Here is a 15,617-nt window from a genome sequence, read left to right on the forward strand (position 1 = left end):
GGTGTCAGAAACTGGCATTGTGTTGTGGCGTCCAGATCCATGGGCTTCCCTTATCCAGCAGTCTGTGTAAGGGTTCGGCTATTGTTGCTTTATGGGGCAAAAATGTGTGGTAGAAGTTCAACAGTCCTAGGAAGGCTTGTAATTCCTGTTTGTTTTTGGGGGTGGGGGCTTTGATAGCCCTAATTTTGGAGTCGGTCGGTGGATTCCTTGGGCATCTATCCTATACCCGAGGAATTCAGTGGATGCAACTCCTATTGAACATTTTTCTTTTTGTAGTTTGAGACCGGCTGTTCTAAATCTGCTTAGAACAGCTTTTAGTCTTTCTGCCAAAATTGTTTCAGATTCGCCAGCGATGAGAACATCGTCGAAATAGGGGCAGACCCCGGGGATTCCCTTCAAGGTTTTTTCCATTATTTCCTGGAATATCCCCGGGGCTGCCGATATGCCAAATTGAAGCCGCTTTACTTTGAAAGCCCCGTGGTGAGTTACTATGGTCTGCACATCTGCAGTTTCCTGGGTCACCGGGAGCTGCAAATACGCCTGCACCAAGTCTAACTTGGCAAAGATGGCACCGGTTCAGATGGAAGAGAGGACGTCTTTCACCGCGGGGACTGGGTAAGCATGCACATTTAAAGCTCGGTTAAGGGTGGCCTTATAGTCAGCGCAGAGCCGAATTTGGCCATTTGGTTTGATCGGGGTTACTATTGGGGTTTCCCAGCTTCCCCTATCAGTAGGCTCCAGGACTCCTAATTTAACCAGGCGGTCCAGTTCGTCCTCAATTTTATTTTTAAGGGTGAACGGAACTCTCCTGGCCCTGATTCTTATGGGTTGGACCTCGGGGTTGAATTTTAAGGAGATTGGGGCCCCTGTGTATTTCCCAAGCAAACCATCGAAGACGTCTGCAAATTGATTGCAGACGGCTTCGAGGCTTGCAGCCTGTGTTGTGTTTACTCCTGTGATGGCGATGCCTAAGGCCTTGAATGAGTCCAGGCCAATTAAGCTAGTTCGGTCCCCCTGAGTAACTAAAACGTTAAGTGGTCCTCGGAATTGTTTGAATTCTACTAAAATTCTGGCCCTCCCTTTCAGTTGGATGGGGTTTTTTTTGGTAATCAGCCAGGTATATCTGGGGGGGGGGGTTAATGGAATTCACATCTGGTTATATCGGCAAATTTCCCTAAAAGATTTTAAGGAGATTAGGGAAACCAAGGAGCCGGAATCCACTTCCATTTCACAGGGGACCCCTTGTAGACGGCTTTAATTTTGACTTTAGGGCTTAGTTGGTGGCCCCCTTGTGATCCCTTGTCCCTGTCTACCGCCTGTACTAGGAACCCGGGGGGCTTTTTGCTAGAGGCCGATGTGGGTCTTGTACCTGGGGAGGTTGCCTCAAATTCATGGAGATTCTTGAGGTTCCGGCTCCGGCAGACGGTTCTGATGTGCCTGGTTTTTCCACAGTTATGGCATTTGGCGTTGCAGAATCGACAGGAGGCTCTGGCATGGCTTCCTCTGCAGCGGGCACAGGTGGATCATGGTTCTTTGGGGTTGTTCTTCGGGTAGTTGTCGTTTTTGTTTCTTGCCTTATCCCCACGATCGTTGTGACGGGTTTGAAGTCTTTTGAATTGCCATTGAATTGCGTCCACGTCGGTCAGATCTTCAAATTCTCCATTGTCACTGGGGGCTATTTCATCTTGATGCACCGATCCATGTTGTCCGCTCCCGGCCTGTGCGAGGTCTCCTTGGTGGCTGTCTTCGTACACCAGAATTTCCCTGGTGACCTCCGCTAAGCTTAGGGAGGGCTTCGCGATGATTTTCTTTTGGAGGCATTTATCCTTAAGCCCAATAACCAATTGGTCCCTGATCCAGTCTTCGAGATCTGGAAATCGGCACCTTCGGGCGGCATGCCGGACTCCTGCGATGAAATTGGTCGCAGATTTGTCTGGCAGCTGGCGTCGATGCACAAAATGTACCCTCCAGAATAGCTCAGAGCACGTTGGCATAAAATGCTTGCTGAGTTTTTCCGTCAGCTCCACGTAGGGTACTTCAGCTACCGGCTCCAGGCTGAAGAGGCCAATGGCAACGTTGTAAACGGCAGGGCTGCTCAGGTACAGGAGGGTTGCCACCTTGGACCGGTCCTCTGTGATCTTGCTGATCAGCAGGAACCCCTCGACCCATGTGCAACTCCCAACGCTCTGGGTGATGAATGTTGAACTCTCGGATGTGTCCGAGGTTGGCCATGCTGTCTCGGTCCGTATTACTGCTCCGCCGCATCGGTGGAAGTTATAACTTCCTTGTCTGTGACTTCAGCCGTGACTCGCTCTGGGCCACCGGAAAGTTCCCTTTCGTCGGTTGGTGACTTCAGGTCGGCGAAGCAGATCCCACCCTCGTCACCAGTGAAGTGGCTTGAGCGTAAGGATCACGCGGAGACAGCAGGCTTAAGTTGAATCTTTATTGAGGTACCAGACAATTGCCTGGCCGGCTTCTGCTCTTTTATAACCAGCTGGTGGCTGGCTGGACCAATCAGCCAGTTGTCCTTCTCCCTCCTGAAAAGCTGGTCCAATCGGCTGCATCTGGATTTGACAGCTTGGAATCCTCATGGTGGCTGTGCTTGCGTGGTAGGCGGCTGTGCTGACAGCTGAGAGCTGTCAGCTGCCGCTCCTGCGCATTCGCCGGTGGCAGCTTTTGACAGCTGTCAAAACTGCCACGTGTATTCCTGTCATGGTTATTTACCTCACATAACAGTGGTTAACGTGAACTCATAACATTAATACATTAATACTTTAACATTAATACATAACACCAGTGAAGTGGCTTGAGCGTAAGGATCACGCGGAGACAGCCCGTGCCTGCAAAGATGAAGTGAGGAAAGCTAAGGCTCAAAATGAACTAAGGCTTGCGACCAAAGTCAAAAATAACAAAAAAGCTTCTTTCAACATATAAAAAACAAGAAAAAAGTTAAGGAAATGAGTGGGGGAAAGTGGCAAGAAGGTGACAAGCAACAGGGAGAAAGCAGAACTATTTAACTCGTTTTTTGCATCTGTCCAACCTACCAAAACCAGTGCCATAAAAAATAGAATAGAAACACAAGTTAAGATAGGCAGGAAAATGGTAAGTGAGCACCTGTCCAGCCTGGATGAGTTCAAATCACCAGGACTAGATGGATTACATCCTAAGGTTCTCAAGGAACTGGCAGACCTGATCTCAGAATCACTGAACTATATTTTTCAAAGATCCTGGAGCACTGGGGAACTACCAGAGGACTGGAAGAGAGCTGATGTAGTTCCCATATTCAAAAAAGGGGAAAAAATAGATCCAGGAAACTACAGACCTATCAGCCTGACCTCAATACCTGGGAAGATTCTGGAAAAGATAATCAAACAACATATCAGCGAACACCTTCATGCAAACAAAGTCATCACTAAAAGTCAACATGGGTTTGTCAAAAACAGATCATGTCGTACAAATCTTATTGCATTCTTTGACCAAGTGACAAAATTAGTGGACCAGAGGAATGCTGTAGATATACTTTACTTGGCATTTGGTAAAGTAGATCACAACCTACTACTTGATAAGGTAGAAAAATGTGGGTTAGATAGCATCACCAGAAGATGGATTCATAGCTGGCTGACAGGCCGTACTCAGCGTGTGGTCCTCAATGGAACTGCATCTAAATGGAAGGAAGTATGTAGTGGGGTGCCCCAGGGCTCTGTTCTGGGCCCAGTACTCTTCAACATTTTCATCAATGATTTGGATGAGGGGATAGATGGGGAACTCATCAAATTTGCAGATGACACCAAGCTGGCAGGAATAGCCAACACTCCAGAAGACAGGCTTAAAATACAGGAGGATCTGGACAAACTCGAGCACTGGGCGCTATCTAACAAAATGAAATTCAATGGTGAAAAAAGTAAGGTTCTACATTTAGGCAGGAAAAATCAAATGCACAGGTATAGTATAGGTGGTACCTTGCTCAATACTAGTAACTGTGAGAGGGATCTCAGAGTCCTAGTAGACAATCACTTCAATATGAGCCAGCAGAGTGCTGCAGCTGCCAAAAAAGCCAACACAGTGCTAGGCTGCATTAACAGAGGGATAGAATCAAGATCACGTGAAGTACTAATACCACTTTACAATGCTTTGGTAAGGCCACACCTGGAATACTGCATCCAGTTTTGATCACCACGATGTAAAAAAGATGTTGAGACTCTAGAAAGGGTACAAAGAAGAGTAACAAAGATGATTGGGGGACTGGAGGATAAAACATATAGGGAATGGTTGCTGGAATTGGGTATGTGTAGTTTAATGAAGAGAATGGTGAGGGGTGATATGATAGCAGTGTTCCAATATCTCAAGGGCTGCCAGAAAGAAGAGGGAGTCAAGCTATTCTCCAAAGCACCTGAAAGCAGGACAAGAAGCAATGGAGGGAAACTAGTCAAGGAGAGAAGCAACCTAGAACTAAGGAGAAACTTCCTGACAGAACAATTAACCAGAGGAACAACCTTCCTCCAGAAGTGGTGAATGCTCGAACACTGGAAGTTTTTAAGAAGAGACTGGACAGCCATTTGCCTGAAATGGTATAGGGTTTCCTGCCTGAGCAGGGGGTTGGACTAGATGACCTCCAAGGTCCATTCCAACTACTTCTTCTTCTTCTTCTTCTTCTTCTTCTTCTTCTTCTTCTTCTTCTTCTTCTTCTTATTATTATTATTATTATTATTATTATTATTATTATTATTATTATTATTATTATTATTATTATTATTATTATTATTATTATTATTATTATTATTATTATTATTATTATTATTATTATTATCTGAACACTGATTCTGTTGAATCAGTTTTATCAGAAAATGATTGTGAGCAACATTTCAGAATTGGTAAATTAAAGCCAACGAAAATACTATTTAAAACCTATCGTGGAAAAAAAAAGATTGATACATGGAATTGTAGAATGCAATCATCAACAGGGTGTGTTGGGCTTAGATTTTTGAAAAGAGGAAGATCAGCATTCTTGAGCTAAAAATCAGTGAGGAAAGATACTGCTAGACTGGAGTTCCACTGGTAGCCTTCATTACACTTCCAATTACAGTAACCACTGAGAGTAAGCTGAAACTTTACTGGATATTCTTGTGCCTATAATGTTTGAAACATACTGTATCAACATAAAATAGTGCTATGAAGAGCGTACACCCAAGTTCATAATACATATCCAATGCCAGATTAAAAAATGGGCCCTAATCCTAATCCAAAATCACTGAATTAACTTTCACACCACAGATTCTTTCAATTTATAGTCAAGCACCCTAATCACTACACCAAAGTGGCTCTTAAAGCTGCTACAAGATTTCTCCTGATTTTGTTCTTTAGGTGAAAGACTCTTATTTCTCCAGATTAACAAGGATGATGTTAGGTGTTGGGGTTCCTGGACTTCTGATGACATTTGAGTTATAGGACTCAGGACTGTTAACTGAGCAAGCAGGCACAGCAGTTGCAGGACTGTTTACTTGACACAAATATACAAAGATTGAAAACAAAGAAATAATGGTCTATTATTACAAATCCCATCCAACAAAAATATGATATTTGAAAAGAATGCACCACTTCTGGAAGAAAAAGCATCTAGAATCAGAAATAACAGAAAGAGGTTAGTAGAGTTTATTTCATATTATAAACTTCAATTTATAATATGAAATAAAGTATTCACAAATAAGAATTAGAAAAAACTATGAAGGTCTACCTAGGGAAAACAAATTGCAGTCTTGCCAAAATCAGCTCAGACAGCAGAGAAAAAACATGGGGATTCAGTAGTAGAGGGAAGCCAGATTTGCTAATACCTTAGAAAGAACAAAATTATCTAACTGAAAAGCAAGTGGAATTGAAACAAAGACTAATTAAGCATCTAGAACAGCAGAAAAACAACAGAATAAGGTTGCCTGAATTGAGAGTTACTACAAAAAAGCTAGCACAAATGTTAAAATATGCCTATACTGTAATATAATATATAACCATCACCCCACTGCCAGAAACAAACTGCTGTATACTGTGGCTAAAGTTATAACTGAAGATCTTGGATGCAAAATCAACAAACAAAAAAAAAATAAGTCAAACATTGCATCAACCAAAGGAAAGATCAGATTGGAAAATAAGATGAGCATGCTAAAACCAGAACCGAGAGAACTAAAAATGAGAAAAGAAACGAAGCTGAAGAACAAGAAAACCCAAAAGTATCTGATCGAGAATATCATCTAGAACAGAGGTGTCAAACTCACAACATCAAGTGACAAGTCATAACGTATTGCAACTTTTTTGCCATTGCTGGCAATGAGGTGGGTGCGGTTTTGCTATGATGCATCCGGCCCACGGCCCGGCAGTTTGATCTAGAGTTAAAGAAGAGTAAGGAAGCACTGGAAATAAAAAGAGGCAAATAACAGCCATAGCCAAAAAAAATCAGCAGATACAAAGTTTGAATTCCAGCGTGTAGACAGAACCTCCAATTTCAGTAGAATCAGAAATGTTTTTACCAGAAATCAACACCATCTAAGGAATATTTGTAATCAGAATTAAGATATATGTCCATACATCATTTTTAATTTTGGCAACTCAAATGACAGGGTACTACATAGATCTATACAGAAGGCAATTCACTGAAGGCCATCTACTTGTTAATGAACAATTCTTGCAGTCTGATTTAGAAATATATGGTCTTATATAACTGAAGTCCTTCAACCTCTATTTTCCTAAAGTCTCTGGAGAAAAGAAATCACTAGCAATAAAAAAAATACATAGAAAGATGAGTAAAAAAATGTTTCTGATCTCTAACTAGTAATCCACCTCTATTTCAACAATACATATCTCACAAAGATGTTTGTCCATTATAACCATATCTGGGGCTATAGTACTGTATGTTGTAATGTTGAAAGTTGTGCTTTGCTTGCCAGTTGTTTTCAGGGCACCATTTAAAGTATACTTTTTCACATCTAAAGCTGAAAAGTGTTTAGGGTTTGGCAATCTAAGGAATTTTCTATCTCAATATGAACTTGTTCAAACACTACTATCACGAGAAGACTTCCTAAACAGGGCCTGAACTACTGAAGTTCACTTAGGTCTGATAAAAGGATCTTGTGTTGTTCCAAATTATGGACTGTAGCCGCTTTGAAAAGGTGCTTTTTTCCAATATTAGGAAAAGAATGATTATTTTCCTCTTTATCCAGGTCTCTTCAAGTTGAGCTAGTCTTTATGACATTTTAAGGCCATATGCTTTCTTTTTTATATATATAGCTGCATCAAGTGCCCTATGGATAAAAAAAGCAGAAAACCAACAAGAATGATCTCTACCATGGTATTTTCAAATAAAAGTTATACAACAGAGCTTGAAATATATTTCAAGTAAAACCAATTATAAGTAAAAATTAAAATATAATGTCAGCTTCATTTCTTAACAATTTCAAATGAATACTGCAGAGAGAAAAGTAAGTCAAAACTTTAGTGAATTTTTTCAATTAACCTCATAATCTGGGTGGTTGGGTGGCCAGCCATTGAATCTACACACCAGATGGTCCTTTGTGATATATTCTGCGTCACTTGGATCCATTCAAAGTACAATATGGTATTTCTAATTTCTAATGGCATTGAATTTCACCAAATAACAGGTTGCAAAATTGCAGCATATATAAATATGCACATACTCACATATAATATTGTCAACTAATTCTTTGACGCCTAAGAAGTTACAGCAGAAGAACTGCTATAGAGGTTATAACCTTGTCAAAAAAATTTTTTTAAAAAAATCATAAGATATGGTAGGAAAATATTCATTATCTTTATATATGTAAAAATCTAGTTTTTCAGTATACTAATTATTACATTATGTAAATTATCTTATTTGCATGAGCTGACATTTCTACACATGACCTAATGCAAAAGGTAAAGATGGGCAGCAAGGTATTTTTTACATTCTCTCCTATTTTTTCCGTCCTATTGTTTATCCTCTGGGAAAAATTGAATAGCCAAGAATCACTGACAGGTGGGGGAGTGTTAATATCTGTACATGTTGAAAATCCCCTTCATGGATTACTGCCTTGTCGTGGCGAAGGGGCTTGCGTAATTCAATGAAGCTATGAGCTATGCCGTGCAGGGCCACCCAAGACGGACAGGTCATAGCAGAGAGTTCTGACAAAACGTGATCCACTGGAGAAGGAAATGGCAACCCACTCCAGTATCTTTGCCATGAAAACCCTATGGACAGTACCAAAAGGCAAAACGATATGACGCTGGAAGATGAGCCCCTCAGGTCGGAAGGCGTCCAATATGCTTCATCCCAAAGAAAAAGAAATGCAAGAAAGCAAAATGGCTGTCTGAGGAAGCTTTGCAAATAGCTGAGGAAAGGAGGGAAGCAAAAGGCAAGAGAGAAAAAGAAAGATACGCCCAATTGAATGCAGAATTCCAGAGAATAGCTAGAAGAGATAAGAATGCCTTCTTAAATGAACAGTGCAAAGAAATAGAAGAAAACAATAGAATAGGGAGGACCAGAGATCTTTTCAAGAAAATTGGGGAGATGAAGGGAACGTTCAATGCAAAAATGGGCATGATAAAGGACCAAAATGGCAGGGACCTAACAGAGGCAGAAGAGATTAAGAAGAGATGGCAAAATTACACAGAAGAACTATACAAGAATGAGCTTAATGTCCCTGATAATCACAATGAGGTCACTGACCTCGAGCCAGACATCCTAGAATGTGAAGTGAAGTGGGCCTTAGAAAAGCTGAGCAACAACAAAGCTAGTGGAGGTGACAGTATTCCAGCTGAGCTATTCAAAATCTTAAAAGACAGTGCAGTAAAAGTGCTACACTCAATTTGCCAGCAAATTTGGAAAACTCAACAGTGGCCACAGGATTGGAAAAGATCAGTTTACATTCCAATTCCAAAGAAAGGCAGTGCCAAAGAATGTTCAAACTATCGCACCATTGCACTCATTTCTCATGCTAGTAAAGTTATGCTTAAAATCCTACAAGCTAGACTCCAGCAGTATGTGGATCGAGAACTACCAGAAGTACAGGCAGGATTTCGAAGAGGCAGAGGAACTAGAGATCAAATAGCCAACATACGCTGGATCATGGAGAAAGCTAGAGAGTTCCAGAAAAACATCTACTTCTGCTTCATTGACTATGCTAAAGCCTTTGATTGTGTGGATCATAACAAACTGTGGCAAGTTCTTAAAGAGATGGGAGTACCAGAACATCTTATTTGTCTCTTGAGAAACCTATATGCGGGCCAAGAAGCAACAGTGAGAACTGGACACGGAACCACTGATTGGTTCAAAATTGGGAAAGGAGTCCGGCAAGGCTGTATACTGTCGTCTTGCCTATTTAACTTATATGCAGAGCACATCATGAGAAAGGCAGGGCTAGATGAATCAAAAGTTGGAATTAAGATTGCTGGAAGAAATATCAACAACCTAAGATATGCAGATGATACCACTCTAATGGCAGAAAGTGAAGAGGAACTGAAGAGTCTCTTGTTGCGAGTGAAGAAGGAGAGTGCAAAAGTTGGGTTGAAACTAAACATTAAGAAAACCAAGATCATGGCATCCGGCCCTCTCAATTCCTGGCAAATAGATGGGGAAGAAATGGAGGTAGTGACAGATTTTATTTTCCTGGGCTCCAAGATCACTGCAGATGGGGACTGTAGTCAAGAAATTAAAAGACGCTTGCTCCTCGGGAGGAAAGCCATGGCAAATCTAGACAGCACACTAAAAAGCAGAGACATCACCCTGTCAACAAAAGTGCGTATAGTCAAGGCTATGGTCTTCCCAGTTGCAATGTATGGCAGTGAAAGTTGGACCATAAGAAAGGCTGAGCGCCAAAGAATTGAGGCCTTTGAACTCTGGTGCTGGAGAAGACTCCTGCGAGTCCCTTGGACTGCAAGGCGATCAAACCGGTCAGTCCTAGAGGAGATCAACCCTGACTGCTCTTTAGAAGGCCAGATCCTGAAGCTAAAACTCAAATACTTTGGCCACCTAATGAGGAGGAAGGACTCACTGGAGAAGAGCCTAATGCTGGGAAAGATTGAGGGCAATAGAAGAAGGGGACGACAGAGAATGAGGTGGCTGGATGGAGTCACTGAAGCAGTAGGCGTGAGCTTAAATGGACTCCAGAAGATGGTAGAGGACAGGAAAGCCTGGAGGAACATTGTCCATAGGGTCGCGATGGGTCGGACACGACTTCGCAACTAACAACAACAAATGTTGAAAATATATGTATTCAGATTGTTATCTACCCAATAATTAACATTGTGGAAAGTTATTAGATGTATAACCACTTTTTCACTCCTAAATAATATAAATGGTACAGGTGGATAACATCTGCAGTTAAGCAGTCAGTTGTTCATATGTGTATCAGGAATTTAGCTGATTTTGGCTAAATTAAAAAAGAGAAACAAAATCAGATATGGTTAGTAATTGGATTAGAGCTCATGACTTAAGCTCAACTCAAAGGTCTATTTTTATTATTAAATAGCAGACAAATACTTTATTTATGAACATTTTATTTATTAGATTTATGTGCCACACGTTGCCTAGAGGCGACTAATATATCATGGCTGTAATAAAATCTATAGTATGTTTTAACAATATATATACAGATTGCAAGCCTCAGAGAACGGGAACTTCATGTCCTACATATGTACTTTCTACATCCCAAATGAATTTATATCATTTTCTTCTCAGAAAATGTTTAGTGTGTTCTCAGCCACCAAAATATTGCCAACTCCATGTTGTATCACTGTTTCTCATTTGAGTGTAAGTAAGTCTCAGACTCATAAAATTCTTCTTCTAGTCCACAGTGGGAAAGCATTAAAATATCAATGCTTTTATGGCCAAATTGCACAAATTCTACTTAAACCTTATTGGTTTCTGAAACAAATCAAAATAAAACTAGGTCTTCTAATTGTGACTAGTTTGTAGTTGCTGTTCCTGATTGTAACTGCATTTCTGTTAATCTAGGAGATGATACTTTCTTACTCTCTCTTTACTGTGTGCCAGGAGTAGAAATGGGAAAAAATAAAACTAAAAATTGAGCTGGTTTGTTCATAAAACATTAAACTAAGATTTAATGTTGTGTCCTTTCTGGACCATAATTTTACATTGATGGGTTCCAGTCTAGTAATTTCTTTTTAATGAACTCTTTGCTAGGCTTCAGAGCTTTCTATTTTTTCCTGTCTCTTTAAGCTCCCTCAAATCTATCTTGGCATTTGGTCTCCTGAGGAGGACCATCTGATTTTTGTCAGTCTGTAGATGACATGCCAATGTAACTCAGCATTCCTGGCATTTGAAATCCATATCTCTATGATTTCTCTCTCTTTGACAATGGAGAAGAATTGCTGTCTGATCTTTTTTAACATCTGCTTTCAGAGACCAAAATATGTCTGCTTAGTCATCTTCTCTCCAGGCTAAACATGGCCTTTGCCCCAGATCTGATATTCTCAACTTTTAATCATTTCTACACATTTCTGGAAGTTAAACTATTCAATCTTCTTAAATGCATAGAATCTTGAAGATAGGAACCTATGAAGACAAAAGTAAATTTTGCATTTTGTTTCTCTGTCCAACATAACAGCATGATGCAGCATGATGGCTGCAATGATAAACTGCGTCTGTTTCACTTCTTGTTGTGCTTTCTAATAAACATAAGTCTAGATTTCCTAGGGATTGTTAACTTCATTGTTTATATGACTATCAAATCCTACTATAAGGGCAATAGAACTTCTCTTTATTTCTTTGTATGAAACATGTTGTCAGGCTCCTGATTCTATCATTCCAAGCTGTTTGGTCTTTCTCCAGTATACTGTGTGCATCCCAGACTAGATTAATTAGACCAATTATTATGTAACTGGTGGTTCTAAAGAATGTCAGCACAGACCTGATTTGAACTTTGAGCAATGGCAGCACAGATAATGGGAGAATGTATTAAAACATTCCACAATCTCTTATGATATTTATATTAATGCATTTTCTTGCATTATACATTTGAGATTCTATCTATGAAAGTGGTCACAAAGCATAATGAAAAAGTTTGTTGTTATCCACAGCTGATTGAATAAGCCAAACTGCACAGATATTTCTGAAATTATTGATTTATATTTAAATTTACTAGGCCACCACTTGGAGATAACTTAATTCTGTAGCACAGAATATGGGAGTCTGATAAAGAACATAGCTTCTTTGATTCTAAGATTTAGTCACAGAGGGAAACCTCAGTATTTTTGAGATTTTTCAGAAAATTGCAAGATCAAAACTTGGAAGTTCTAGCAAAGGTCTCTATTATTATTATTATTATTATTATTATTATTATTATTATTATTATTATTATTGTTGTTGTTGTTGTTGTTGTTGTTGTTGTTGTTGTTGTTGTTGTTATTATTATTATTATTATTATTATTATTATTATTATTATTATTATTATTATTTCATATTTCTAAACCACCCATCTCCCTCAAAGAGAACTCTTAATCTTGATCATTCTTATTTTCCAATTTGCCATTTCTTACCTAAGTGCCTGGTCTACTCCAAATTCCTTAAAAATTGCATAATTAGATTGATACCAGAACAAATGAAGGATTGGTTTTACCCATTTCAAATTGTTTCTAGGCACAGGTACATGTTTGAAAGAAGATCATAAGTGACAAGGGAGTTGCCTGCCATTTCTCACCCAGTTATTTCTTATCTTATGTTCCTTATTTTCAATGGCAGTTTGTGATGTATATGGGTTTCTACTTTGAGAAACCTCTGCATTTTCTCAGAATATCATCCAACTAGTTACTTGACTCTTGAATTATAGGGCTTAGTTATATAGGAGTTATGTGTGTTCTCTTTCCTTCTGACAAAGAATGTAGCAAGAGCAACATCAGACCAATGGCCCATCTTGTCCATCATTTGTTACAACACTGGCTAACCAGGAAGGTCACAGAAGTAGGTTGGCATTTATATCCATCTCTAGAGGTAGAAAATATTAACACTTTAGGTAATTTAATGTATCATTAATATATAAGGTACCTACTGTATATGTTGGCTGAACAATATTTAAAAAATTAAATTTGCATCCTATGCTAAAATAAAGTTTGTATAAAATATAATACAGAACTAAATACAATTTAAATAATTGGAGATAATACAAATGACCTTATCAAATCTAATTAACAAATCAAATCCAATATTCCCATTGTATACCATAACAAGATATGAAATGCCATGAAATATGGCTATGAAATAAAAAAGGGAAACAAATCATAGTGTTGTGATAAATCTACTCTCTGTATCTCTAGCTTACAGAAACTAAAATGCTCTTCAGTTTGCATGCTAATAATGCAAAGTTGATATAGTTAATATTATTTTAGGATCTTTATCTTATGAAAGATATGGAAGATAAAATCCATCAGGATAGCTGAGAGATGTCTTAACTTGTGGATATAAAGTTGGAGAGTTTATAGGATGGCTATAAAATTTACCATATAGCTTTCTCAATGTAGTTCAGGGGCTGCTAAAATCTTATATACTGTACTAACTACAGTACACTGTAATTTTTGCTGAAATCTTTTAAATGCCATAGTTTTATTTTGAAATAAAATTGCTGAAGTTTTCATGTGATGTTTCTTGTTTGCTATTTCAGCACCTTAAGCAGAACATAAAAGTTAGATGATAAATAGAAGAAAAAAAAGGAAATTATGAAAGTGTTTGCAAAATTTATACACTTTAGAGTTCTAATGATACCAGATAAAATTATTTGCTTAAAAATGGTGTTGCAGTCAAAGTCCAAGGAAAACTACGTACAAGTTAGCATTTGTCTCCTGTCTCCCAGAAACTTCTTTGTCATTCTAATCTTTTTAAGTGTGTAGTTCTCCAATCTGAGTGTAACTACCAAAGAAACAGACGTGTATAGCTGCCCTGGGACCAAAGGATTGTTTCAACAGGAAAAATCTGAAACTTTTTCCCTTTTCTCTCAGCTTTTTAAGTGTCTCTTGTTATTGGATTAAAGTGACAGGGAATTGGCCTTCAGGTATAAAAACTGGTTATGTTCTTAGAAGAAAACCAGACTTACCGAAGTGCTACCAGATCATCTTGTAATTTCTTTGAATTAAAATGAAGATGGGGAAAATGAAAAGGAAAGTAGGTTCCCCACTCCTCTTGCAGAATTATCTGGCAACTCAGAATAAACCAGGGCAAAATGGGTGTGTAAACCTGAGTGTTTTTGTTTTTGTTTCCAGAATAATCAGAGTAATAGCACAGCCGCTACTAGATTGGAAGGTTTCACTGCACTACTGATAAGCTGTTTGGTGATAAGTTATCTTATTCAAGTTTTGGAGACTCCTGGAAAATATAGTGGCAGTAGGGACAGAGCAGCCAAGCTTGTACTCCAAGTATTCAACTGTGGCACAACAAAATGGATGGATGGACAAAGTCTGATGGTTGTATGGCACTGATGTTCAGGAGCTGGCACTATTATTGAATCTGAACTATGGAACAGCTACCATCTTAGAATTCATCAATTATTTGCTTCAAGGCTTTTCTGCTCTCAGTATTCAGGGAGTTGGTGATAAAATGCTGGAATGTGGATCTGCTTGTGGCAGAGACCCTTGCAGACAGAGTGGTGGGGATGAATATTGGATGAAAATTAGTAATTAGTAAAATTAATATTACAAAACATCTTGAAAATCAATTGTGCAATTCAAACCAGAAACTTTTTTGTTTGGGTTTATGGATAAAGCATTAGAAAAATAACATGGTATTTTATTGCTATATATGATAACAGCAGCATGACTTTTATATGCTCAGTATTGGAAAGATCCAATGACATCCTCAAGAAAGGCTAATAAAGATGACAGAATTAGCAGTGATGGCTCTGTTGGTAGCCCTTGTGAGAGATAAGTCACTGAACAAATTCATCTATAATTGAAAGCTCTTTGTGGACTTTTTCAGATGGTGGAGAAAAATCACATTTTGATATATGGATTTGATGATTGTTAAAATTTAAAAAGAAAAAAAACCTTTTCATTTTTACAGTGGCATGGTGACCAAGTGGTGAAGCTGCTCACCTCCCACTTGGAAGGTTGAGAGTTCAATCATAGGCAGTGGTTGATGTTTCTCTCCTAGGGCACAAAAATATCTGCTGCAAACTTCACGAAGGTCATCTGACCAGCTTCATCCGGTTGCCGCGAATCTACCCCAAATTAAGGGATTACACGATCATAAAAGGGGAGGTTTTTTCTTTATTTTTGGGAAAGGACATTTTATTGCAGTCTTAAACAAAGAGTAGAATGTAAGTGTTCCCTATATCCTTGGAAGAACTCGGAAGTCATTCTTTTTATATATTTTTGTTTGCCTCTCTTTTACTTTATACCTCTTTGCACTTCTATTCTTATTCTCTTCTTTCTCTTTCTCTTTCTCTTTATGCTGTTTTTATGTGTATGTTTCACAAAATGTAATAAAATTAGTATTTATTTGACCTCCAAGGTCCCTTCAAACTCTATTATTCTGTTATTCCATCCCTTCCAATTCTATTACTCTGTTATTTAAAAGAAGATAGTAGTCAAGCAACAAGTTAGTTTAAAGTATAAAAGGTGGAGAAGAAAAG

This window comes from Vipera berus (genome assembly GCF_964194415.1).
Source record: "Vipera berus genome assembly, chromosome: 1".
In the NCBI taxonomy this organism is placed as follows: domain Eukaryota; kingdom Metazoa; phylum Chordata; class Lepidosauria; order Squamata; family Viperidae; genus Vipera; species Vipera berus.